The sequence below is a fragment of the Marmota marmota genome, unplaced genomic scaffold, assembly GCF_001458135.2.
Source record: "Marmota marmota marmota unplaced genomic scaffold, marMar, whole genome shotgun sequence".
NCBI lineage: Eukaryota > Metazoa > Chordata > Mammalia > Rodentia > Sciuridae > Marmota > Marmota marmota.
The window spans coordinates 47,874,759-47,902,741 of NW_025999977.1; the positions used below are offsets into that span (position 1 = coordinate 47,874,759).

The 27,983-nt window shown below is 44.0% G+C and overlaps 1 long non-coding RNA gene across 1 annotated transcript; it reads right to left on the reverse strand.

Annotated features, from left to right (window-relative positions):
* Positions 1-41: 41 nt before the first annotated feature.
* Positions 42-27,933, reverse strand: LOC125617248. Its single transcript, XR_007348179.1, has 3 exons — positions 27,838-27,933; positions 935-3,321; positions 42-850 (listed from the first exon to the last, which is right to left on the reverse strand). It is a non-coding gene; the product is annotated as an uncharacterized LOC125617248 (long non-coding RNA).
* Positions 27,934-27,983: the final 50 nt, after the last annotated feature.

Sequence of the window (27,983 nt, forward strand, 5' to 3'; positions counted from 1 at the left end):
AGCAAGACTCTGTCTCAAAATATAAAATAAAATGGGCTAGAGATGTGGCTTGATGATTAAAGACCCCTGGGTGCAATCCCTGGTACAAAAAAAATAAAAAAACTTGTTGAGTTACTATGTGTTTACAGAAAACTTTCTAGTCGTTTTATCACCATAATTTTATAGGTGCTAGTATTCTTATCTCCATTATATGACTGAGGAAAGGGAAGCATAGATTAAGCAGCCTAACGTCCTCAGCACTATGTGGTGGATCTACACCAGAAATACACTTGGATCTTGGATACACTTGGATCTACCTCCAGAAATACATCATTCATGTTTGGAATGTGACTGGAAATGGAACCAGAGAAGCTCCCATGGAAGACATGACAGTTTGCTAATTGCTGAAGATGAGCATAGAAAGATGGAGAAAGAAGGCCAGGCTTTGCAGGGAAGGGAATGACAGCATGTGAAAGTCACAGAGGCGTGAAAGAACGTGCCGCATTCAGGAACTGGTGAGTCAAGTGTGCCTGGAGCCCCACAGGGGACTTGCAAGGAAGATGGCAGAAGGTGAAGTGGGAGAAGTAGGTGGAGGTCAGGGTGTGTTCCGCCGTCCTCAGGAGGACAAACTGCAGGCGGCACGTGATAGGAAGTTATGCTCAATCTGGGGTCCAGGAAGGAGCCTCATGGAAAGTACTGACCCCCCTCCTCCAACCTCATGCCCTCCCTTTCTCATTCCTGTCCAGCTGCTAATAATATTTACTTGCTTTTAACCAACGTCCACCTCTCTGTAGCATGTGATTCAACTTTCATTCTTGACGAATTTTCTGGGAATTGCCACCATCTCAAATATCTGCCCCTTTGAAAGAAGCTGAGAATTTGTTGTTTTAATGAAAATCCATCCAGAATAATGAAAACAACTGCACTTGAGAAATCAATGTACTTTACAAATCACCTTTAAAAGTCAGGTCAACTTGAGGTCTAAATTATCTGATGGCGCCTCCTGAAAGAAATTGTATTTATTTGTTTTCATATTTTAGAAAGGAATCAGAGTTCATGGCTACAGGTCTTCAAAGAAGCATTCTGAAGTCCAGAAGGTGAATCTGCATGTGGAGCTGATTAGCAACCCTCAGGCTCCGTCTGTCACAGGTGCCTCGCTTTTCCGGGCCTGCTCTCCATCTCTAGAACCCAAGATGTGGAATCGCTGCACTAGTTGTGCTGAAAATAGAGAATCCAGTTCATTGTTGCCTTTATATCGAAGCCAACAACAACAAAAATGTAGGCCACTGCCACTTGAATGGTCACCAGGCATTTCCATATCAGTCAAATCAAGCTGTGACACAATTACTCTTTAATCTCTAACAAAAGAAGGAGCAGTAAGTGGTCACCATGTCTTCCTAGGGTGGACCAAGGGGCAAGAGGAGAGGGCAGCAGTGGAGTGCTGTGTGAAATCTGAGAAGAAGTGTCCCTGAAACCTAAAATGTCTAGGGACTTGTCCCTTTCTCCACTTCAATCAAAATTCTCCCAGTTGCAAAACACTCTATGTTCATATGTTCATTTCTGCTGGTCCTTATTTCTTACACTGGATGATAAACACAAAAATATCAAACTTTCATTATAACAGACAGCAAATAAGTTATCTTCATTTATACTTTCATGCTAAAGACTAAAAATGTACCTTTATAAAACTTTCTGTTATACATAATTTTATTTACTACCTACAAGAGGTATCTTAATCATTGCTATCTATAGATAAAGGAATCGAGGTCCTGAGAAACTAGGTTAAGGTCATCCAACTGGAGTAGTGACAGAGCTTGGACATCAGCATAGATTTTCTGAAGCCACTTTGTTAGCTCTGTGGACTCAGAGAACTTTACAGATGTGGTTTCCTCTATGCCCTCATCAAATCTTGATTCACACACTAGAGAAACATATAGTAAGTACCATCCACGTGACATCAGTGACACAGGCTGCAGGGCACACTCTTGTCACAAGTGGTGCCACATAACTGATCAGGAAACTAGGCTCAGGTCTTTCATCCCCTGCTACCCTTTTAAGCACTCTTTTGACCTGTGTCTCAATGATACCAAGAACTTTTGCAAATATAAGGTGTTTTTCTATAAAAAACAGGAAAGAGGAACTTTATAGCCTTGTAAACCTCTGCAAGAAAATTCTGGGTAAAACAGAAAAAATGAGCAGGGCTCATCCTGGCTACTCTTCAAAAGGTGTACAGATAATTAATCCTACTAGCTCCAATAGACAGATGCAGCCCAGATGTACTAATGTCTATTCTTTTATTCAACACTTAGAAAAGCTTGGTTGGTTTTAATAGGAAACAAAGCAGGCTGCATTCAAAAGCTCACTTCAGGGCGTGCCGAGTGGAGAACAGGCTGCTTTAAATATTTAGAGCTGAGCAGGGATACAAAACCCACAGCAAGAAGTTTGTCAAATGCATCATCGTTTGTCTGTGGCAAGGAGCAGCCAACTGAGAACAGGAAGTAATTTTCAATTAACCAGTCACACAATACATGCCTGAGCCCTCTTGGCAATAATCACTCAAAAAATAAATATGATTTGCCTTAATGGACAAAATGTCTTTAGAGCCTGTTTGGAACCAAAGTGACTGTATGCTGATGAACCGCATTCCCATGGTGAAAGTGCCCCTCTCCCTCCTGCACAGGCAGGTGGGGTAATCCAGGACCCCTGGAATCTGGGTACCGAAGGGCAATGGCTACAGGAACATACTGGCCAAAAGAGGTGCTGGGATAGAGAAGGGTGAGGGTGAGGAAAGGGTCAGACAGAGTTGGAAAGAGAGCAAACATATTGATTCTAAAGAAGCCCTGTTCCCCAGGTAACATTCAATAATGGATTAACAGAGGCAAAGAAGTTACCCAGAGAGTCAGCTCCAAATACATCAAATGTCAGCACTGTGCTGCCTCTGAGCTCCTCCTAGCCTCAATTCCCAGAGCAGAGTAAAACCTTCCTCCCTGGTCTCCCTCTACCTGCTGATTTCATAGGTGTGTGTCCAATCAGGATCGTCTTTAGGAGGAAAAAGGACATATATTATGGCTCTTGCAATATGTATATATAATATACACTAGGTATGTATAGGTCGTGTCTGTAAACCCCTTGCAGTGGCATCATACCTAAATGAACAACTCCTGACGAGCATGGCTTGTCACACCTCTGCAAGTCTCCATGGTGCATCAGTCTGTGCCAAGGACAGCTTCCTGGGGAGAACTAATCAGTGGTTTCTTTCATCCTTTTCCTTTCAAACCTCATCTCTGATCTCTGCTCCAGGAAGAGAGTGTGGTGCTTTAAAAGAAGTCATACTGTTGGAGCCTAGTAACGATAATTAGGAGGGAGTTGGTTAATCTTTAAATGGCAACATGACAGAGGTAACTTCAAGTCTTTTCATTTCAGAACCTCAAACTTCAGTTCTGCATTTTGTCTGGTCATTTTAAACTTATTAAAAGTGCAATAGAGATAAATAAAGCAGGATGAGGGGACTCTGTCTCCTGCTGTGTCCTCCTGCCTTGATCCCATAACCCTGAGGTTGTCACATTCCATTCTCAGCCATCTGATGTATTTGATGCCACACTTTGAGCAACATGCTTTCGTGCTTTCTGATTATGTGTTGTGTTAGACATGATCTGTTTACTTACCACCATGGAGAAGGAAGTTTATCTTAAACCAGAATTAGACGTGTGCGCACGCGCGCACACACACACACACACACACACACACACACTTCCGAGTCGTTTTATCACTTTTTCAGTTAAATTAACATTCACATTATTAGGATCTTGGGAAAGTTATTCACAGCCGAGACACAGAGTGCATGTTTCCTTTCTCAGATAAATTTACATATTTCCTGGAAAAAAAAAAATCATGACTTTGGATTTTTAAAATAAACCTATCATATAATTTTTCCCCAAATGCTCCAAGCAGGAGGTGATATTCCTCCCAATGCCACATGCAGCTGGTCATCTCAGCAGCCTTCTTCCACATAGGCTCCCTGTGCACTACACCTGCCTACTTCCTACAATGCCTATTTCCTCCCTCCTTCTGGGCTGGCTGCACTTCCTGCTGCTTGGACTGTGTCCTGGGAGCCCCTCCATCAGTCTTGTGGGAAGTTCCTTCCCCTTCTTCTCCCAGAATCCTGGTTCCTGGATCACACGTTCTTGTCTCCCTTAAGTTTTACCCTCTCACCTTTAAGAGGCGTAACTTTTAGTAACTTCCTAATAAAGAGAGCACAAGAAGTCCTTTTGTGTTTAAAATGATCTTTATTATGTCCTCACACTTAATTGATATATTAGCTGATTGTTAAATAACAGACTAGAAATCATGTTTCTCAAAAATTTGAAGTTACCACCACATAATCTTCTAGTTTCCCATTACTACTTTAAAAAGTAAGAGTTTTGATTCTTGTTCCTTTTTATGTGAACGCTTCTCTCCTTTATTGGGAACTTGTTGAATGCTTCCTTTTACTCCCAATGCTCCAAGACAATGCTTTCCCTTAATAGGCATCTTTATGCTCATCGGGCTGGGTATTATGTGGCTCTTGCAATACCAAAATATATTTTATTCTTCATTTAAAATCAATTTTCTTGAGCTTTTTCCTTTTATAATTTCTTCCTCTCTATTTTCTCTTCTATTCTTTTTGTGGAAAACCTATACTTTGGATGCCAGCGATCCTACACTGGGGCTATAAGGATTTTCCTTTTTTCTTTCTTATTTTCCAAACTTTTGTTTTGTTTTGTCTTATTTTTTCTATGTCCCAGGACATTTCCTTAAGCTAGTTACCCAGCCTCAGGTATTTTATTATAACAACAACAACAAAATTTTCCAATAAATTATTAAGAATTTGCCTACCATATTTTAAATTTATTTTATCAGAAGATGCTAAGAAAGAGGAAAATGAACAGAAGGAGAGGGAAGAAGGGGGAAGAAGAAGAAGACACACAGAAAATTCTACGTGACCCCGAGGCTTCTGCTGTCTGATGACGAAGCCTAAACCCTTAGAATAAGACACTCATCATCATTAGGCCAAGTCGAAAAAACCTCCTAGAACTTGTTTTTTCATTTACAAAAGAGGACAATAACTGGTCATATTCATTCTCAGGTAATATTGAGAGGATTACTTGAAACAATAAATGTAAATTATGTGTTTCAGGTCGTGAAACATTCCCCATGTTTGTACACATAGGTGTATTAGTCTTTTGTTGTTGTTGTTATAATAAAATACCTGAGGCTGGGTAACTTATAAATAAAAGAGGTTTATTTAGCACAGAGTTTGAGACTGAAAATCCAAACATGACACTGACAATGACACCAGCTCTAGAAAGACTCCCTACACTACTATCATGGTGGACAGCAAGAGGGAGCGATCACATATCAATCACATATCAGTCACATGATGAGACAGCATGCCAGAGCAGGGGAAGGGACTGTCTCTTTTCATAACTAACCCTTTCCAAGAACTAACTCAGGGTCCCACAAGAACTACATTAATCTGTTCAGAGGGCAGCACCCTTGAATGACCTAGACAATATTGACTAGGTCCCGTCTCTTAATGGTCTCAATAGCTCTTAACATCACCACACTGGGAACCAAGCCTCCTATACATGAACCCTTAGGGGACACACTACAGCACTGCCCAAATAATAGCATTAGGAACAAAAGGCAGGGCTAGCCAGGAAAGTGGGCAGGGTGCTCACGCTCAGGGTCCCGCTGGGCCTGACTTGTCTCACCTTGCTATCCCAGTACCACTGGCTGGGGCAAGGCAGGGCTGATGTTGCTGACTCCACGATACAATTCATGAGCATGTCTCAATGGACTGGAATGACTCAGAGAGCAGCTGAAGCATTTTTAAATGCACATCCATCTCCAAATCCAATCTGAACTGGCCACCAAATTCTTTTGTTATCTTTCAGTTTGGAGCATGCTAGGAATGGCAATTATGAAATTTTGAAAGATTCATTGGCACTATTAGAATGAAATTTATCTTCCAAACAAAGAAGTCTTGCTTGCTTTTGCATACAAATAAAATCTGCACAAAGGCTTGGGAGAGCTTCCATTTTCCTCCTTGGCAGAATTTCCATCCTCTAGAAATAAGTGATTTTAAGAGGTGGCGTGCTTTGCAACTTTGTTCTTTTCATTAGAAATAGTTTGAGCACTGTAGAGGAAATAAGTGGGGAAATGCTATATGGAGAATTATTCATGCTTAGCAAAATAATTACAACCTTTTATTCCATGCCTACTGTGTGCTAGGCATTTTTTTCTGTTATGTCATTAAATTCTCACAATAATTCTATGAGAAACAATGATTTTATTTAAAAAAAAAAAAAAGTATGAAGAGATGAATTCCCTTATCCAATAAAATGCAGTGATGACAGAATTCACGTCTGGTGTGGTTCCAAGCTGGTGCTCTTTTCAAAACACAAGTGGAACCTTTCCTCAAAGAGAAAGGAGGGTAGATTTAGCTTTCTCTCCCTGTCATGTCAGGTCATGGGGTTCTAAAGTTAGAAGGTACAGAGGCTGGCTTTGCTCCAGGGCTCCCAGCATAGACCAATCCTATAAAAGTCAGCAGATGAGGCTTCTTTCAAAATGACTTCTCTGCATAGGAAGTCATTAGCAAGCTTCTGCGAGAACACTAAATGATGCTTCAGATTTTAGCACACAGACAAGGTGCGTGCAATGGTAGAAAGGCCCCCACCATACTCACCCCCAAACGTGAGCAGAGTTGGGCCACAGCAGAGTGGCAGAGTTGGACAAGGAGGTTTTCTTCTGCTGGGTGGTGTGTAATAAAAGGGGTCTGGACTTGGACCAGACAGACTCAAACCCCAGCTTCACTGTCTGTTAGACTTGTGACCTTGGGAAAGGTATTGAATTTCTCTGAGTCTCATCAGGATTATAGGAGTGAGGAATGAGCTATCGGCCTGAACATGGTACCTAGCTCATGCAGGTGTCCAAGGGTGGGGGCTTGGTGAGGTTGCACTCCTCACTACAAGCAGGGACACATTGACTGGGCCCACCTGTCTCTGGGTTGACTCCAACAAGTGGGAAACAGAGCATGACAAGAATTCTGGCACACTACATGGTTAAAGCATTTCCCTACACATTCATTAACGCATGCTATCTCCACATGATCAGAGGCTTAATATTTTCATGAGGTATCCCTGAAGCCCTAAGCCAAGCTCTGGCAAAGTTATTCATAACAACAAATGAAAAGCACCTAATCTATGTTTTCCTTTAAAGCATAAACTGGAAACGAGAAAACTGTTATGCGACGTATAAGTCACCATGACTAAAAACATCCTGATTCATCTATCGACTTCATGCTCTTTTAAAAATAGGAACCCTGAATTTTTGAGCAAGTTATTCAGGAGAGAGAACTGATTCTTCATCCTAAACCTTTCACAGCTTTTCTATGAGTAGGACCGAAAATGCGATCTGACCAGGGGGTGGTGATAGTTCAAGGTAGTTGAATAGGCAATACAGATCACCAGTGACTTGGGAAAGGACAGGAGATCTCTCATACATATGAGATGGAACTTTCAAGTAACAGAACTACTTCCAAGGACATCTGTCACTGACTTAATTTGAGCCTAGACATCAGCTATCTGGTGTCCCTAAGATTTGCCCCTAAAGAGAATACCACTACTCAAAGCCTCAGTAAAGATCTGGCTGATGACTGTCTCCCCCTTCCCCTCTCTCTTCCTGTGGCCAAGACCCCAACACTCCAGTGTCTGGTCAGCCCCACACCAGGATGCACCAGACCCCAGAGGAGGTACCTGGACAGATACAGCCATTTACTGCTGACCCAGCCCTGATTTCATGTCTCACATCAGGCGATGGCAAATCTACTTTGCTAATTGCCATTTTTGTTGTTTTAACTTTTTATTTTGACCTAAGTTTAAACTTACAGAGAAGTTATGAGTATAGTATAGTATCCTTCACCCAGCTTGCCTAAATGTTAACATCTTACATAACCATAATAAAATTATGAACTCAGGAAATTAACATGGGTACAATACCATTAACTAAACTAACATTCCACAACTGCAAATGTTGCTTTCATGAAGAAACTGGTACATGTGTATTTTCAGATTTCTGAGGTCTATCTTCATGGTAGATTGCAGAGTGAGTTTGCTCGATCAAAAGGTAAGTGCATGGATGGTTCTGGAAGTATAGTCAAACTCCCCTCCAGAGAAGCTATACCAGTTTGTTTCCTACCAGCAGCACACACCCCTTTCCCCACAAACTTGCTAACAGGATGTAGCATGAGACTTTTTAATCTTTGTTAATCTGATGAGTGACAAAGAGTATCATATAAAGTCTTCTTTTCCATTTCCCTAATAATGAGTGAATTGGAACATTTTTAATATGTTTGAGGGCTATCTGCTTTGCTTTCATTGCTATCCCAAGGAAGGTGGGCACAGAAGACAAACGTGGTCAAAGTGTCCACTCATCCCAGGCCAGGTGTGGGCAGGGTGAAGATCACAGATTTGCTGGCCCAAAGCTGGGACAGAGGCAGCCACTGTCCCTCTGCTCGCTCTGTGTCTCAGTGCCCTAGAATGTCCCTCTCTGGCACTATCTTCTCCCCAGGAAACCAAACCTGCATAAAGAGCTCTTCGGATATAATAGAAAGAGCTTGGGCTTACAGTCAGACACACTTGGAGTTACTTCCTCAGTATGTGGTCCGAGGCACATCACTTCACCACTTGGAGTCCCAGCTTCCGTATTTTTAAAGAGGGGATGAATGGAATATCTCTATTTCACATGATAGTCACAGAATTAATTGAGTCAATGAACATGAATTTTCTCTCCAAAGGCCAAGAAGAGGCCTTCAGGAAACACCGATCCTCCTGAGCTGCCTTCCCCTCCATGCTGGCCACGGGAGCTTCATTAACTGCAAAACCTACCCCTGCAAACACCCTTCTAGAGAGGGGAGTTTGAAGAGGCTTGAACCCAGACATTTCTTCTTTGGTCATGAACAGGAAGACAAGATAGCTCTTGGAAACCAGAATTTAGGCATGGTGTCATCTGCATCAGGAAAACAATTTGGGTTGGCGGGGGATTAAAGTAACCAGATTTAGCCAATAAAAACACAGGATACCAGTTAAATTTGAATTTCAGATGGTATGTATGAAAGATACTCGTATAAAATGCTCTCCTAACTTAAGTAGCCTCGTAATATTTTTTTTCAAGTGCATTCTTAAAATGTAGTTTTTTTGATGAGACTAAGTTTTCCAGGTAAAATTCAGAACACTCAAATTTGAATCTCACATAAACAGTAATGTTGGGGTTATAAATATGTACCACATACTGGGTGGTACAAACTTATGTTAAATATTGTTTGGTTGCCTGAAATTCAAATTTAACTGGACAGCCTGTATTTTATCTGGCAACCCATTAGACCTTCCCAACTCACTAAAATTCTCTTTTCTCCTCCCCTATATATAAGGTGGATGTCTCAGCCATTGTCTACTCCATGCAGACCACTGGACTAGCTAACATTGAAGAATCTAAGAGAAGTAAATTATATAAGTGACCAAATCAAAAATAGAAAAGCTTCTCTTATGGTCTGGATATGAGGTACCATCCACAAAAGCTTCATGCAGGAGTATTCAAAGGTGAGATGATTAGATTATGGGAGCTGTGATCTACTCAGTCTATCGTAGTTTGAATGGACTGACTGGGTAGTAACTCAAGGTAGAGGAGGTGTGGCTCCAGAAGGTGGGTCCCTAGAGGAATGCCCTGGCAGGGCTCATCTTCCCTGGGACCACTTCCCCTCTCTTTCTCCGTTTCCTGGCTGTCATGAATAGAGCCATGCTCCTCCACCATGGTGTTCTCTCTTATCTTGGGCCCAGAGCAATGGAGTCATCCCACCGAGCACTGAATCTCTGAAACTCTGAGACAAAATAAACTTTTCTCCCTCTAAGTTGTCCCTGTCAGGTATTTTGGTCACAGCAACGAAAAGCTGACTAACACAGTTTCCGTGGATGACATGCCTGACAGCTCTACCACTAGGACACTTTCAGCTGCAAATGACAGGGAATCAACTCAAGCTAGAGGACACAGAAGATGGGATGGTATTGCCCCATGTGGCTGGAAGTGCAAGGGAGAGAGCAGACTTAGATGGGTCAAGATGAAGAGGCTCAAGGACATCCTCAAGAACATCTGCTTGTCTTAATCTTTCAGCTCTGCTTTTCTGTCTCAGCTTCATCCTCAGGCAAGTTTTCCCCACTTGGTGATAACCAGGAGTTTCAGTTTATATCATTTTTACAACTAATGATCCTAGGATGGGAAGGACCTGTATTTCTCTCCTGTTTGTTTCTGCAAAATTCTTGTAAAGGACTCTTCAGGGCTTGGTTGTGCCCACTTGTGAAATCAAAAAGTGAAAGCATTAGTGCCAACAGAGAACACATGAATGGATTTCCCACAAGAAATAGGAAAGGTAGATAGTCTTTGCCACCAAAGAACTGAAACAAGGAAAACACACATAAAAAGAAACCAAAACCACAGGATATATTGCTCAAAGCTTGTTGTCCTCCAATAACAAAGAAGAGTATCATTCTTATTGATTCAGAAATAGTAGAAATAAGGGAACAAAGCTGGGATATGATTGTAATGGTTAATTTGAAATTTCAACTTGATTGGATTAAGAGATGTCGAAGATTAAGATAATTATGGGTGTGTTGATGAGAATGTGTCTAGGAATGATTGGCATGTGGGACAGCCAACTGAAATGGAGACCCTCCCTAAGCATGGGCAGCACCAACCAATAGGGTGGTGGCTTGGATGGAATAAAAGTTGGAAGAACAAAGTAGCAACAGCAGATGCAAGCTCCATTCTTCTTGAATGGGTTCTTGATTGCTTCTGTGATCATCTGAGGATATTGGACTCTCACTTCTTCACTCTTCCAAAGCCAACTCTGACAGTGATTCTCCAGAAGGCTTAGGTCTCAGACTGGGGTAGCACAGTCGATCCCTCTTTTTCTGGGGCTTCCGTCTCTTGGACGGCACAACTACTGGTTCTTCCAGCTCTCCAGCCTACAGATGGCCACTGTGGACTGTCCAGCTTCTGGTCACATAAGCCAACCAAATAAGTCCCCTTTTTATCATTATACTTCCTTTTGATTCTGTTCCTCTAGAGAACCCTGACTGATACAATAATGAATGAAAAATAATTGACCTGCCACCTTCTAAATAAAGCAGGTAGAACTAGTAAAAGGGTGAGGGAATAAGGACATAATGAAAGTAAAGGTTTCCACCCCTTATAGTCTACCTGAAATAAGGGTGAAATCCACATTGGAAAAAAATTTATATATTATTGGGCACTAATAGAAAACAAAGTAATCACATGATTCTATCAATGCTGCTAACTGGAACTAAAAAGGTATTACTGTCAAATAGAAGGAGGGACTGAAACCAGATTTAAAACACCAAGTAAGAAAGTATTTCTATGCCAGCCTAAACTCTTCTGTAGGATGCCCTCATGCCCACAAACACAGAGCGCTATCATGTCGACTTTTCTAGAGCTGTCTTCTCCTAATCTGATAGTCATGTCCTGGGGAGACTTTTCTGAATGGAAGACTTTGATAATTATTAAATGCTGCAAGCTTGAAATGACTGGCTTTAATGGAAACAACATTTCTGGAGACCAGTCATCCCTGAAATCAAACAAATAGCTCAAAATGATTGCTAGAGATGGAGGCTATGAAGCAATAAGGGAATGTCTTATATCTCAAAGGAAATATTAATTGGAATTCATGATAGGACCCAGATATGTAGATACTAAAGTCTGATCTGCAGATATGTCTTTCAAAAGAGCAGGGGAAGTGCGTGGTGGCTCTTCTGCAGAGAGTGCTTCAAAAGTCGGTGGGTGCGTGGTGCGAAGGGGGAGAGGAAGTGCAGAGCTGGCATGGGAACTCCCAGGCTCTCCCCTGCTCTGCTTCCTAAATCCTCCTCCCAAGTCCTCCACGGCTTCTCCACCAATGAAAACAGTTTCTTTAATAGTGTTTTGAATATGTGACCTCAAATATCAGACCAAGAGCTAAGAAATATTCCCTAAGCTAACCACTCACAAAGAGAAAATGGAGGAAATATTATGTTTTGTAACTAGAAGAGTATCAGTGTGTTTATGAGGTTTAACAGAGGAAGAACTGGGTGAAATCCCATCTCATGTTATCTCAACACAGCATTTAATAAATCCTGGGAAGCCCCATATGGCCCCACACCTACATGGAGTTGCAGTCAAAGGAAACATAAATTACTCATAGTAGCACTAAAGAAAAGTGTAAGTAATTAGAAAGGGAGATGAGCATGGGGGTCTTAACACATCTCAGTGCCCAAAAAGCTCCCCAGAAATATCCTCAGATATTGTTTGCTTTCCCTTCCACTCCCCAGGCCTGCAGGTGCCACTGCACTCTGCTCCCCTCTCCCGGCCCCTCTTCCTCCACCTGTGCACGAGAAGCTGCCTTGTGCCCAGCCATGCACCCTCCTGGGCCGCTGTTCCTGACAGCTTGTCCTGCTCCTCTGGCAAAGGGAGCTCAAGGAGCCAGAAGTTTCACACCTGTTAGTCTGCCTCACCTCCTGCCCTGACCAGGGTTTCTGGGGCCTCCTTTGCGGTGAAGTCTTTGGCTCTGATTGTTTCCCTTACAAGAGACTCTGGGAGCTTCTCCTTCTCTTTCCTCACGCAAGCTTCCGCTTGATTCCCTCCTCTCCCTGGAGCCAAGCAATGAAGAAGAAACTGAGGGGCAACACTTCTGAGAAAATATTCAGAGTCACCTTTAAAAAACCTTCTTTCCTGTCATGTTGTTGCTGTCTAGATGGGAGAAAGGCAGGGAGGCCCCAGGAGCTGGGCCTTCCTTCAAAGGATGACACAGTTGATTTGCACACCCAGATGGAGAGCAGCATTATTCACAATAGCCCAAAGGTGGAAGCAACCCAGGTGTCCCCTGACCAACAAATGGACAAACAAAATGTGGGATGGCCATATGATCTGGCATGATCCTTGAAGACATTGTGCTAAGTGAAAGCCATTCGTAATAAAAAGACAAACAGTGTATCATCCCCTTCCTAGGAGGTGCCTGGAGTAGTCAAAACCAGAGAGAAGTAGAATGGTGTCAGGGACTGGGGCAGGGGGATTGGGATACTCTCTTCAGTGGGAATGGAGTTTCAGTTTTACAAGATGACTTCTGGAGGTTGTTTACACAACATGGTGAACATCCTCAACACGACTGAGCTATAAACCTAAAACGTCTGAGATGACAAATTTTATGTTATCTATATTTTACAGTTACTTTTATTTTCAATTTTTTAAAATGACCTGATCATGAAGATATAAAGAGCATGACATTATGAACAATGTGCATTAAGTGGGGAGAAGGTGGCTGTAGACACAGAAGCTATGAGGCTAATAGCACAGGCACAGCCCCCAAGACAGCAGAGAGAAGGTCCCTCCTGGCCACTGCCCTGCTTCCCACCTCTGCCAGAAGCCGCAGGGAGGGTTCGCCCAGCTGCGAAGCTTTGCCCTTCTCAAGTACCGACATGGCAGGGCAGGCGGACGCACTTGTAATCACACACGCTGGTCCAGCTGACCAGAGTGACAGAGAAACTGCTGTAGTGCCTACCTGCACACTGGCCCTGCTGACCAGCAAGGGGTGACCACAGTTCAGTCTCAGAACCTGCAGTGCCCTTGGGCACCCAGACAAGGGCCCAGTGCTGGGGTTCCTTAACTGTCTTGGCGCTGTGACCTAACCAGCCAGTGACCCGGCAGGGATGCTTTCATACGACCAGTTTCAGACCTTTATTCCACAGAGTGCTGAGGACCAGCGTCTACGATGGAGATGCCAGTGCGTCCAGTTCCTGGTGGTGGCGCCTTCTCATGGCTGCCTCTCATGGCACAGAGGGAGAAAGAGCTGCCTATGTCTCCCATTAACCCCACCACGAGGACCCCACCCTCATGACCTCCTCGAACCCCATTACTTCTCAGCGTCCCATCTCTGACCGCTAAAGCTTGGGAGTGAGGGAGTGATATGACACATTCAGTTCATAAAAGTACTGAATCAATCTAATCCACAAAGTGGCCAAAACTCTCTTTGTCATCAACAAAAGTTCTGATTATTTGAAACAAACGAGAATCACTGAAGCATTTTTTATTCTTCAGATGCCCTTAGATGAAGATTTAAAAGAGGAAAATATTTTTTAAGGATCACGTGAGGGCTGGGGATATAGCTCAGTTGGTAGAGTGCTTGTCTCACATGCATAAGTCCCTGGGGGCAATCCCCAGCACCACACACACACACACACACACACACAAAGAACTACATGATTAATACAGGCCCCAAACCTCACAGATGGAGGCCATCAGTGTGCAAACCATACAGCAGCTTGGCTGTCCAGCAGCTGCCAGGCCTGACACTCACAGCCTGGGGTTTTGCTCCTCCTCCATCCGTGAGTCGCCCCAGCATTCCTCTTGTTGCTTACGTTAGCTAAAAGCTGTTTTTGTTGTTTATGATCAAAAGAGTCTTAACATACAAAAGGAGTTTCTTATTCAAGTCCATTAGAGCTATTAAACCTAAGGACATGAGCAGCACTGGGAAAAAGACACCAGAAAAGGAAGAGCTCTTTGTCCCAGGGATTAAGAATATCAAGTTCGAGTTGTTGCCTTTACTTGAGGGCTTGTGTGATATCATGCGATCACTCCTGGTAAGTCTCAATTTCCTCATTTGTAAAATGATCTCCAAGATGCCCGCCAATTCTGAAGTCCCACCGATAAATTTGGGGAAGCTCAGAATGAACTGCCGGACATGTGCTGAGCTTCCACCCCTAGCCTGCCACACGGAGGAAGCTTCGCATCAACCGAAGACCCCACCACACCGCGGAGAGCAGAGAGGCAGTCCACACACTTCCATGGGTTTGTAAACCAGAAGACGTGCCTCTGTCTCTCCACCATGTAATAAAGGCACAAATCTAACTGCAAAGACCTTGAAGAACATGAGGCTTTTGAAAGAACTTAAAAGAGGAATTACCCCCACAGAACATGCTGCAAGATTTCTTTAAAATCTTTTTTTTAAGAGAGAGAGAATTTTAATATTTTTTTTTTCTTAGTTATCGGCGGACACAACATCTTTGTTTGTATGTGGTGCTGAGGATCGAACCCGGGCCGCACGCATGCCAGGTGAGCGCGCTACCGCTTGAGCCACATCCCCAGCCCTAAAATCTTTTTTGAACATGCTTTTCTTCCTCCAAATCTGATAACACCAGGCAGCTACTCCCCTCTCACACTCCATGTGATACCCTCACTGCCAGATACCCTCTGATTCCCTTCTCTTCTCGTGCTGTATCCCAACAGTGCCCTCCATTCCTTTCATGAGTTTAGGATTTCTCCAGCATGCTCTCAGTCCGCTGCTCATTGTCTCGCTGCTGTGGTTTCTTTGCAAGGTAAGGCTTCCTGAAATAGACTGCACGTTCATTCACCCAGTAGTTGCGGAGCTCCTCATCTATCCACATAACTGAGGGGGAGGAGTGTCATAGGAAAAATGAAAGATGCATTTCACACGCCACATTTTGGAGGTAAAGTGAAATGAGTAAAAACACACCCATGCAGCACTTCTGCTAGCAGTTAAAAGTGGCTTATGTGACCCAGACTGCGTGTGACCCAGAGGGACCTCTGGTATCACAGCCTCAGTGCAAAGAGTCACTACTCATCTTATGAGGCTGAAGAGGGAGGGAGGGTGGCCACACTTCCCCAGGAGCTGGTGCCAACTGGTGTCTAGGTACCAACTTTGGCCCCCTGGAGGGGGCACGGTGAGCCCAGCTGGACAGAGATCTGGGGTGCAGCTGTCCGGTGGATTCAGCCTCAAGACTTGTGCAATCCACTGGTTTGTGATTCAACACTGACAGAGGAACGATAGAGAACAGCCCATATGCAGCAAAAATGCTGCCTCAGGAGTGGTGCCATACGACAAAGTCCCTTCTTCAGAGGAAGGAACACAGCTCATATAATTGCTCCCCTTACGCAGACCAATTGAGTTATTTCAAGCACATTGATAGACTGTCTGTAAAGTGACCTATGGTCTCTGTTCTTGCCTTTACTAACAAGCCACATCACCTCAAGCCTCTGAATGTACATCTATATATTCTTCTCTTCCCCATTCTTCACATTCTAAGACAAAATTAAAACAAGATCATGTCTCCTCTCCACTTAAATCCTCAACCAATTTCCCAGGTACTCATTGGATAAATACCAGAACCCTTGTCTGACCCAGCAGGCCCTGCCTGGCCACTCCTGCCTCACTAGTGCCTCACTGTTCCCTATGGAAGCCACTCCCGCCTCCCTCAGTAATGCCAGGGCTTCCTCTCCCCAGGGCCTTTGCACAGGCTGTTCCTTCTACTGAGAACATCTCCACACCTCCATCCTCTAACTCTTTGCCTCCTTACCTCACATTCTTCCTTCAGTCTCCATCTGACTCTCATTTCCTACGGGAAAAAATCCTTATTGCATGTCCTCATACCGTTATTGTTCATAAATGAAAAATCTTTTTTATATTACAGTTCTCAGTCTTTCCCACCAGAGTAAAGTTCCTGAGAGCAGCGGCTGGGACTTGTTTGTCGCCCGATTGTTTTCCCACTAACCAGCACCAGACGTGGGAAATATGAAAGGAGGGAAGGGAGGCATGACTGGAATGTAGAGGTGCACCAGCACCTACGAGGGTTCAAGTGCACCGGCAAGAACCTTCAGGAATCAAGAGCAGAGGGCAGAGGGGAGCTTGAAGACAGGCCTCGTTTACGTACAGGGTAGAGAGGGGCAGTCTTTAAGGAAGACGTGGAAAGCCCTTTCAGAAGATTTCAGAGGAGGAGAGAGGGACCGATGCTACCCAAGGTGGCTGGAGGCCTGGGACAGGAGACCCAGAAGGTTTGCTGGAGGGACTGGGTAGTTTGCTGTGCAGTTCTGGGAGAGTGAGGGGCTGGAGCCAGACCGAGGGGACTGGAAGTGAAGGTGCAGACAGGAGGCTGTAATTGTAGGCCATGCTCTGGAAGCTCTTTTGAGCAGAAGAGAACAAAGGTGATAGAAAGAAAGGGAGGGGAGAGGTGGAAATGATTTGGGCACTTTCTTGTAGACTGAGTCCGAATGAAGCAGCAGTAGAAAGAGGGGGGATGATTGACAGGCAGGGGGATGGCAGATGGATGGGAGGAAGGCCTGAGGAAGGTGGAGGGACTGGCCGCAAACAAGCAAATGCTACTCCCCAGCGCCTGGCAGAGCGCCTGGCACCAGGGCATGGGCAGTACATATTAAATGAACAAGTGCTACATGAGTGAAGAGCGCACAGACACCGGAAGAGCAAGCTTTGGGAAATACTGACGGCTGCACTTTGGACCCGTGTCAATGTCTCCGTCCCCAGCTTGGCGCCTCTAGGAACTGGTGGGACTCTGAAAAGATGGGGCCTCGGGGAGATACTAGGACACTGGGGACATGACTTCAAAGGAGACAGTGGGAATCCAGCCCCTTCCCATCTCTCTTGGCTGCTGTGGATGCCGCTGAGTGAACCTGAAAGGGGGGTCGTGTGGAGATATGGCCTTCAGAGTCAGGAAGACTTAGGTGTTAATGCCACTTAAACTCTACTACTTAGGTGACCTGGGGACAAGCACCTAATCTGGGTTTCTGAACCTGAGTCTGCTATCTGTAGAATGATGTTAAAAACTGTCCTTGACTCACAGGATTTTTTTTGAAAACATAAAAATGTCTACCACAATGCCCAGCACAGAAGTGCTCAAAAACTGAAGATAATATTGTTACTGCTGCTTGTGCTGTTGGGGTTGTAATTGTTTTGCAATGAAGAAGGAAACCTTCCTGCATCTAACTACATCTAACTGTAATTTAACAGAAACCTGAGAATGTTTTATAAAGTGGTTTCCCTTGAGTAACGCCTCACAATGTCCCATCTGCAGGTTGACAAACCAGCTGGTGACGTAGTGAAACCACCAAATGTGCACCAAGTAGCCCAGGGCCTGATATGCAGTCAGAGGAGACCTGCAGGACAGAGCCCAGATTCCACACTGACAGGCGGCTGGGTGGTAAAACGGACACTTGCATAAAGGAGACCAACATGGCTGTGCAAGCGGGGATTCGGATTCCAGGAACCCAAGTTGGAGCAGCCAGAAACAATGCTGGAGGGGTCCTGAGCCAAAGCCCTGAGAGATGCTTCTGAGGTCAAGGTGGAAGGACGGTAATGCACAAACCAGAGGGCGGGAGCAGAATGAGAAAGAGGGGAAGTCAGAAGCAGAAGAGGATCTGCACAAGTTAAGCACAAAGCCAGATGGCCATGCTCAACTATTTCAATTCACCTTCATTAGTTTTTATGCCCTTGACAGGTATCAGGGCCATTCCTGTGCACAGGGAGCACACAAGTAGAAGCTCCAGTCTATTTAATTTTCTTTTTATGAATTCACACTTTTATTTTTACTATTAATTTTTTGACATTTGTTTGTTTTAAATTCATGAGTTTAACAATTTCCTTTGGAGAAGCACTCAGGACATAAGTGCATGTGTTAGTTCTTTTAATTTTGCATTGTGATGTGTACATATCTTCATAAACCGCTTAAGTCCTCCCTAAAACAAGCCAGAGACCAAGTAGCTAAATTATATGCTTTTAAATATTTAGCTACGCATATTTTCCCATTTATTTTACACTTGCTACATTTTTTTCTCATCTAATTCACTCTTATCTTCTTGTTTCTTTGATCTCTACTCATTATAATCCTGATCAAAGGATAGCTGGAGCTGCAACAGGACTGAGGAACCAATCTCTTTTAATTTTCTGTAAACCACCCCTAACTTTTTTTTTTTTTGAGTGAGGTAAAATGGTAGTAAGTAAAAACAAAACAAATGAATACAGTTCATCTCTGTAGTAACAACTGATGCCATACATGGAGCACCTGCTGTTTGCTAGGTACTGCACCAAGTGTCCTCCACATGTTTTTTCATGTAACCCTCATGATCATTGCATCGGATGAATTAATCCACTGAGAGAGATTAATTGGGTTATAATCGCAGGCAAATAGCTAGGTCACTGTGGATATGCCTTTGGGGTTTATGTTTTGTCCCTGGTGAGTGGAGGTCTCTCTGCTTCCTGGTGCCATGTCCTGAGCTGCTTTCCTCCTCCGAATCCTCCCACCAAGATGTTCTGCCTCATGTCAGTTCTAGAGGAATGGAGTCAGCCATCTACGGACAGCAACCTCTGAAACTATGAACCTCAAATAAGCTTTTCCTCCTCTACATTTTTTTTGGGGGGGTCAGGTCTTTTGGTCACAGCAACAACAACAACAACAACAGAAAACAGACTGAAACAGTGTTGTTTTTAGAATGCCTCCTTGTTTCATAAGGTAATAATGTATTCACAGGTGTTTACAGATCTGTAGAGGCTCATGGAAGTTCCCAAGGATCATGATGCACATGACCAGGACAAAAGAGATGAAAGGTCTCTACCTGCAATCAGTCAGAAGTAGAAGAGGATGCTCTTGGCCTCAGAGAAGGATTGACACTTAATATCACAACATACTAAGAAGGAGCAAAGAGTAAAGGGGAAAAAAAAGGGGACTGTGAATCTGAATCATCTAATTTACTGTCTACACTACTCAGATTCACTAAACAGATGTTAAGAATCAAGATCAGCTTATGTATTGAAAACATAGCAAGAGTATAAAATTAGTCAATAAAAGTATAAAGAAAGTAACACTTATTGAGCACCTATTATGTATCCTTAATGTACATTATCTCAGCCTTATGAAGTGAGACTTATTAACCACCTTTGTATACTTGAGAACTTGGACACTTCAGAGAGGTTAGGCAACCTGACCTTGGCCACAAAGCAAGCAAGTGGTGAAGTCAGGTCCCGACCCACAGTCTGACTTCCAAGGATCATGCTCTTTTCCTCCTTGACTCTGGCATGACGGCTCCAATCAAATTAAGAGCTTCTCATGAGCGGTACCCTTTTCAACAATGTCTCAGAGTTTATATACAGTAGAGTAGAACATACCAGATAGTAGCCTTTAACATATGTTTACTGAACAAATGGAATACCCAGGTGTCTCTCTGCAGGACTCCCAGCAGAGAGGACTGAACCCCAGCTGGTAAGGGGACTGGGGCTGACCTGGGGGGAGGTGCTAAGTTCACACTGAAGATGGCCTAAACTGACACATTGACTGAGGATATATATGAGCAGAGCTGGAGTGAGATGATTTTCCAAGACCCACGGGCAGATGATGAACAAAAGTCCAGGCCAAGTCAGGAGCCGGAACACACCCAGACTCAGTGGAAGCAGGAAGGGACCAGTGAAAAGGCCCTATGAACACCAGGGTGGGCCTCCAGCACTTCTATGGTGTGCTGGGCTGTCGAGGTGACCCCAAAACAAAGAGTCTAGGCAAACGGGAGCCATTCCCATGCCCATTCCCAACACAACTGCACCTTGAGAGCCTGGAAAAGATTCCAGAAGTCCTGGGCTCAGCAGCCCCTGGCAGTGAGGTGAGACAGTGTGCGCACCATCTTGGAAAGCATCTATTGCTCAGAGGGAGGAGAGAGGAGATGAGATGCTGAGCACGCTGACCCCGAAGTCTCCCTTTCTTGTGACACCATCTCCATGCACCAGGACTCTTGCTTTGCTTCTGAAGTCTGTTGAGGTTGGCTCAGGGGAGGATGGGCCAAGTGTCTGATTCAGGCCACAAGTAAAATTGCACAGGCTGGAGTCGTCCTTGTCTACACAGCGAATCCCTTGCAGCAATAGATCTGCTGACAGAATTTATGAATCCATCATTAGCTCTTCAGAAACAGCGAAGCTATTTCTTGCTGGCACTTAGGGATGAATGCATGGGCTGTGCATGCTGACAAACATCTTTTACAGTTTATAAATACCCCAGCACGTGATCCCTACTCCAATGGGAGTGTAGCTGGTTCGCCTGCTGCAGACAAGGCACAATTTCATCAGATAATTGCTACTGGAAAAGGAGCTCTGTGTGTTTCCTACATCTGGCCCTACAGTACCGTGGAACTTTTCAATAAAATGTACATTCACTCCAGTGGCTGGCAGGATTCATTTGGAAAGAAAGCTGTGTCCAAATGCTGAACAAGGCTTCGGGAACCAAATGTTCTGTTCATTGATTTCTTTTTTTAAATAATGCAATAAAGTCCATCGCGGATCCACATGTAGTTGCTTCTCCACTTTGTCTTTCTTGTCAGGGAAAAGGGTCACCAGTGGCTTCTGGCTGTGAAGGGTTTATAGAACATACTCCAAGCACTTTGATGTCCTCAAGACCATGACCTCACCCCCACTTTCATACATTCAGGGGAAGTTAGAGAGGAGAAGTGGCTTCCCCAAGCCCACTGAGAGAGGAATAAACAGATCTGGAACACAGACCAAAGGTATTCTAGCCCCAGGTCCGGGGCGCCTTCCCATCTTTAAATCCTCTGCATCTCACTGACATTTTCTGATGTACAAAACTCCTAACAAATTTACTTAAAAGTTTCTCCAATATTATTTGTCATTCTGCTATTTTAAATTTGCAGTTCTTTTTTCCCCCCAATTTCAATTCATATTGAACCCAGGGCCTTAATCATACTCATAAAGCAATCCACCACCAATGAATTATACCCCAGCCCTTAAATTAATATTTCTTGATTTGATAATGGGTCACACAACCATTTCACTCAACAATATCTCATAAGTTACCTATTAACACCGGTGAATGTCTCGACCATCAAATTGTGTTTGATTTCATCAATGTACTGTAATCTTGCAGAGAATACGAGATTCTGCATAGGCACTACCTGAGATAAACTAAAAGGAGCCTTGGATTATAATGACATAGACGAGTGTTATGATATATATCTGGAATGTCCCCCCAAAAGCCCCATGATCCTCGGTGCAGCAAGATTCAGAGATAGAGCTGTTAGGCAATGATTGGATTACGGAGACTCTGATCCCATCAGTGAATTAATTCACTTGAAGGATTAATCCACAGATAGTTGAGTGGACTACTGGGAAGTGGGACCTCCTTGGAGGAAGCAGGTCGCTGGGGGCATGCCCTGGAAGGCTTCATCTTCTCCCTGGACCCTTCTCTCCCACAGCTTTCCAACTGCCATGAGATGGGGCAGCTTTCCTCTGCCACTCCTCTCCAACTTGACATCCTGCCTCACTTCAGAGCCATGAGCTCAGCTGACCATGGACTAGGATCTCTGAAACCAGGAACCAAAATAAACCTTCACTCCTTTAAGTTGTTCTTGTCCAATATTTTGGTCATGGCAAAAAAAAAAAAAAAAAGGTTGCCTAAGACAAAGACCATAAGGAAGTGCATATACTCCAAGAACTGCACCAGGGACTGGTTATAGACTAGTCCACTGTATTTTTTTAATATTTATTATTTTTTTAGGTGTAGATGGACCCAACAAGATACCTTTATTTTTATGTGGTGCTGAGGATCGAACTCAGGCCCCGCCCGTGCTAGGCAAGGACTCTGCCACTGAGCCACAATCCCAGACCCCAGTCTATTGTATTATTACACTTTTCCTGTGAGACAGTTGGCTTTATCCCCAATAACAGATCGTAAGAATGAGGTTCAAAGAGGTTAAAGAAAGTGCCCATGATCAAAGACAAACTAGGATGAGAACTCAATTTGTCTAACACAAAAACTCAAGCTTTAAAAACTCTTATCGACTGTTCCTCTTTCCCAGCCAATAAGCTGCATTTATATTACACCATTGAAATTAAAGCTTAGTAACACACACACTTGGGGTCATCCTTGTCTACCAATGTAAGAGACCAAATAACAGCCTTCAAAGAAGATATCCAGGTCTTTATCCCTGGAGCCTGTAAATGCTACTTCACATCACAAAAAACTCCATAGATGTAATTACATTGGGGATCACTGGGGACCGCGATGTGGGGAGAACAGCCTGAATTAGTCTGGGTCTTGGATGTAAATACAAATGTCCTTACAAGAGAAGAGACAGAGGCAGATATGACACAGAAGAGGAAAAGGCAATGTGACCAGAGGCAGAGATTAGAATGATGTGGCCACCAGCCAAAGAATGCCCGCAGCCATTGGAAGCTGGAAGAAGCAAGAAACAGATCTCCCCACCCCCCCACCGTGCCTCCAGCAGAAATCAGCCTTCGCTGCCTCAATTTTAGCCCCTAAAACTTAATTCAAATTTCTGGATCCCAGAACTTAAAAAAAATAAATTTACACCATTTTAAGCCACTGCAAGCGATAACTTGTTACAGCCGCTATAGGAAACTATCACTCGTGGGAAAGTTGTTTAAGCTCTCTACAGCAATGTTGATTAAATTGAATGAACTTAATAAATATTCTCTTTTTCTTCTTCTACTTTCCTGGAAAATGATAAAGTGAGCAAAGGTTTTTAAATCTGGGAGGATTTGGTGTTTTTGTTTTGTTTTACTGTGTTTTGGGTTTTTTTTTTTTTTTTTTTTGCTTTTTAGTAGCGCAGATTAAATCCAAGAGCACTTAACCACTGAGCCACATCTCCAGCCCATTTATTTGAGACAGGGTCTCACTAAGTTGCATAGGACCTTGCTAAATTGCTGAGGCTGGCTCTGAACTCTCGATCCTCCTGTCTCAACCTCTAGAGTTGCTGACTAAACTTGGGTTCTTTATAGAAGAGTGCTCCAAATGAAAACTGAAGGAATTCAAGAGCACTTGAAGGATTCCAGGGGTCCTTAGTCGTCCATTTCACCCTCAGTGAGTGTGAAAAGATAAATGAACTTGAAACTATCCTCAGCAACATTTAGGTTAAATGTAACCATGAGATTTGTTCTCTCAGTCTCTGGAGATCTTTAAAAATGGAGAAAATAGGTATCTGTCCCAGATAAACCTTGAGTATCTAAGCAGAATCCACTTCAATTATGTTTTGAGGTCACTATGTTCCTGTGGCTCCTTCAAACAGGATTTCTAGAAATTCTTACCTGAACTAGGTGTTCACAAATGTCAAATAACTATAAAGCAATGGTTAGGTACTATCCTCTAAGACAGGATATTTCATAGTATTAAGGAATCATCATTCGGTTTTTGTTTTATTAATGGCACTGCAATCGTGTTCTGGAAGATGGCTCTTTTAGAGATGCTCACTGAAATATTTATGGATTAAATGATATGATGACATTTGCTTCAAAATAAACTGGGGAGGGAAGGAAGCGAGTCATGGAAACAATGAAATAAGTTTCTCGTGAGTTGATGGTTGCTGAAGCTGTGTGTTGGGCACAAGGAGGTGCATGATGACATTCTTGCCACTTGTGTATACACTTGAAATCTTTGATAAGAGAAGGAAGGAAGGAACAAAGGAAAAAAGAAGGAAGTGGGGGAGGGGTCAAGGGAGGGAAGAGAGGAAAGAGGGAGGGAGGGAGGGAACCAGGAGCTGTGACCATGTTCTGGATTAAATCCAGTTTGGATTTGATCTGTATGTTGCTGCATGGTCTTGGGCAATTCTTTGCTTTCTCCTCTGTAAAATGGGGAGGGAACCAGATCAGCTCTGAGCTTTTGCATTCCATGGTTCTGAGCAGGGCTTAGCCATCAAGGACCTATCTGCTCCTTTCTCCAGTGTTCCTAAATGCTTTGGCGTTCTTCCTGGGAAGGACAAAGCAACACGCTGAAAATGGCCAAAGGTTAATGGTGATTTTAAAGCAAATGGAAATATGCATCCACTGATGTTCAAGAGGCCTTTAACCCCACACGCTTCCAGCACTCAGAGTCCTCCACTCCTGGCCACTGAAGGGAAATAAATGACCCTTTACGAATGTTTTCACAAACCTTAAGTTTTAAGGTCGTCAACTCTCCAGGTCCCCTAAAAAGAAATGAAACATCATTGGCTGGGACTCTTCTTAGCAGAGAGTGTAAGAAAGAATAAATAGCAGGTTAAAACTCTAGCTACACAAATTTACAATGTAAACAAATTTAGATGGGAACTAGCCAATTTACAGAAACAGTGAAAATGACCTGTGTATGAGGGACAGAAAGGTTCCCAGCAATTATTCCCCTCACCTTCAGTCTGAGAACACAAGCTCTGCGAGGGGCTGCTGGCCTCCGGCTCATACAGCTAGGGAGCTGCACCCTTCATCCAAGCTCCCTGGGCCCAGGTCATCCTTTTATTTGGGGAGGGGGTGTTTATCAGGGATTGAACTCAGGGGCACTCAACCACTGAGCCACATCCCCAGCCCTGTTTTGTATTTTATTTAGAGACAGGGTCTCACTGAGTTGCTTAGCACCTCACTTATGCAGAAGCTGGCCTTGAACTCATAATCCTCCTGCCTCAGCCTCCACAGCCACTGGGATTACAGGCATGCGCCATCACTCCAGACCCATGTGGTCCTTAAACCAGACTTCACAAATTTGTCTAAGAACTTGAGAAACACTTTTTTGCTAACATGAAGCAAACACTTAAATTGAACCATACTGAAACTGCTGTTAGTCTAGATCAAGAATGATAGATATTGGCAAAACATTCATTTCTGAATGTTAGTAAAAGCTTCTCCAGTAATGGAAATCACCCCCTATAAAATAGAACAGGGGTCTCACAGTGTAGAGGCCTCAAGACCCTCGAGACAGGGAGAAGAGCAAGTACCCCCTCCCCAAATTAACACACAGGGAAGAACTCAGGCATGCACAGAAGCAACTGAGGATCTGTGTTAGTCACCTTCTTGTTGCTGTGACAAATATCTAAGGAAAACAGGTTGGAGGAGGAAAGTTTTGGTTTGGCGCATAGTTTCCAATATTTTGTCCAAGGCAGAAACATGGCAGAAGGTGTAGTGGAGGAAAGCAACTCAGTTCATGGCAGCCAGGAAGTGGAGGAGGTGGGGGGGCAGTGAGGGGGGGCAGGGAGTGGATAAACCTTGGGGTGCACCCCCCACCCACTTCCTCTCTCTCAGTTCCACCTCAGGTGGTCCATCCAGCCATCACTGGTAAGGTCAGAGCCCACAGGATCCAATCACTTCCCCCAAAGCCCCACCTCTGAACACAACAGACCTGAGGGACATTCCAGATCCTAACCATACAGAGGCCAAATATTACCGGTTAAAAAAAAAAAAATAGGAAGAGCAAACAAAATCACAAAGAGTATCCATCCACACATCTACATCTCCACAGGTAAAAGAGGGAATCAGCATTTATAAAGGATCCTTTCACTAAAAGCAGGATGATCAGCAAAGGGGGAGAAAAGAGATGCCACAGAGGCAAAGATCAGCAGTGCATCTGGCTGGGCCGTGGAGTCTGCCAGGCAACAGAGGCCACCTGCCCAGGATCAGTGGAGCCTTCCTCCCCAGTGATGAGGTGAACTCACCAGGCCCAGCACTGGGTCACTTTCTCCAGGAAGCCTTCCTGGGCCTCATACACACACACACACCATTGACTTGTCTGTTTCCTGTTAGCCTAAAGCGGCCTGAAGGCAAGAATGATCTCATGGTATTCCCAATGCCCACCTGAACTTACCTTAGAGTAAGCCCTCGGGAAATACAGACAAAAAACAAGAGGAAGCTAAAATGATCGCCCCTGTGAAGGACAGGGAGGGAAAAGATCTACACTTTGGATTGGGTCCTTGATTCCATGACCTTCCGAACCCTACAGAACAGCAGCTGACAATGGTAAAACAAGTCTCAGGAACCGGAAGGACAGATAGAATTTGCAGGATAGGAACAAAGAATTTAAAGAACTGTAAGATAAATCTCCCTGATGTTGTCCTACTCAAATGTACCCAATGCCCAGGACCCTGCAATGCAGAAACAGGCAGTGCCCAAGGTTGCTCCAGGGTGCCTGGCTTCCTCCCCGCCCACTTGAGCCCTAGGCCCTCACCAGCATCCCTGCAGAGAAGGCAATGAGTCACTGACTTGGCTCTTCCCAAAAGAAGGGACCCACCCTGTCTCCAGGTGGGAGTAAACAAGAGGAGGGCTGCGTGGATTGTGGAAAAGCCAAGAGAGGCCCAGATAAACATGAGTACTCCCGATTTGTTTCCAGAGCCTCGTGGTTCTGCATGGATATCATCCAAAGAGCACAGGAGGGACTGGGTCAAGAAGGCGCTGGGAGGGAGACAGAAGCTGGCCAAGCCCAGAGGGAAGCCACATCCACCTGGCAAGCTGCTCTGGAAATTAACATCACACAGGCAGAAACACACCTGCTGTACAGGGCCAACTGTGGCAGCTCCAATCAGGGCCCAGCAGCTGAGACACCTGAATTCTTACAGGACCACCACAGGTTTCCCACTCAGAGTTCTCAATGAAGGGCCTTCACTCAGTCTGCTCAGCATTCTAGAAAACTCTGCTACTATCACATGTATACAGCTATTCAGATTTTTCACTTGTATGAATTTTGAGTATTTGTTTTTCATCTATTTTGTCATTGAGCTAAGTGTTTTTTTATATAACATATAAAAAATATATATCCTTACAAGAAGATACACAGTACTTCGTTATTGTAATCCCTTAGGACCTGGTGAGATGTCTTTTATATTTGGTATTGCTTATTGTGCTTTTCTCTCTCACTTGGTCTTGCTCTCATCAAGTTTATTGAACTTTTTGAAGAAAAAAAAAACAAAAAACCTCTGTCTCTATAAATAAAGTGTCTGATCTCTAGATCAGGAAAGGAAAGGTAGACAAGCCAGCATTTCTATTCTTTTGATTCACATATTGGAAAAATCAAGCCATGACAGTGCTTGCAGGTCCAGGTCTTTACAGAGGAGACCTGTTCCTTTAATCTGCCATTTGCTTGACCCTGCTCCCTAACACACAGGGCAAGAGCAGTTCCAAGCCTGGGCTCTGGGCTCTGACTGGTTTCAGGACCCCACTGCAACACTCACTGTGTGAACTTCCACAAGCTGCTTTCTTTCCTTGTCAACCTCCGTTTCTTCATCATGAAATGAAGACAGTAATAAACACTTGCTGCTAGGGATGCTGTAAGGAATAAATGAGATTATAAGGGTACATAAAGCACTTGCTTAAATAG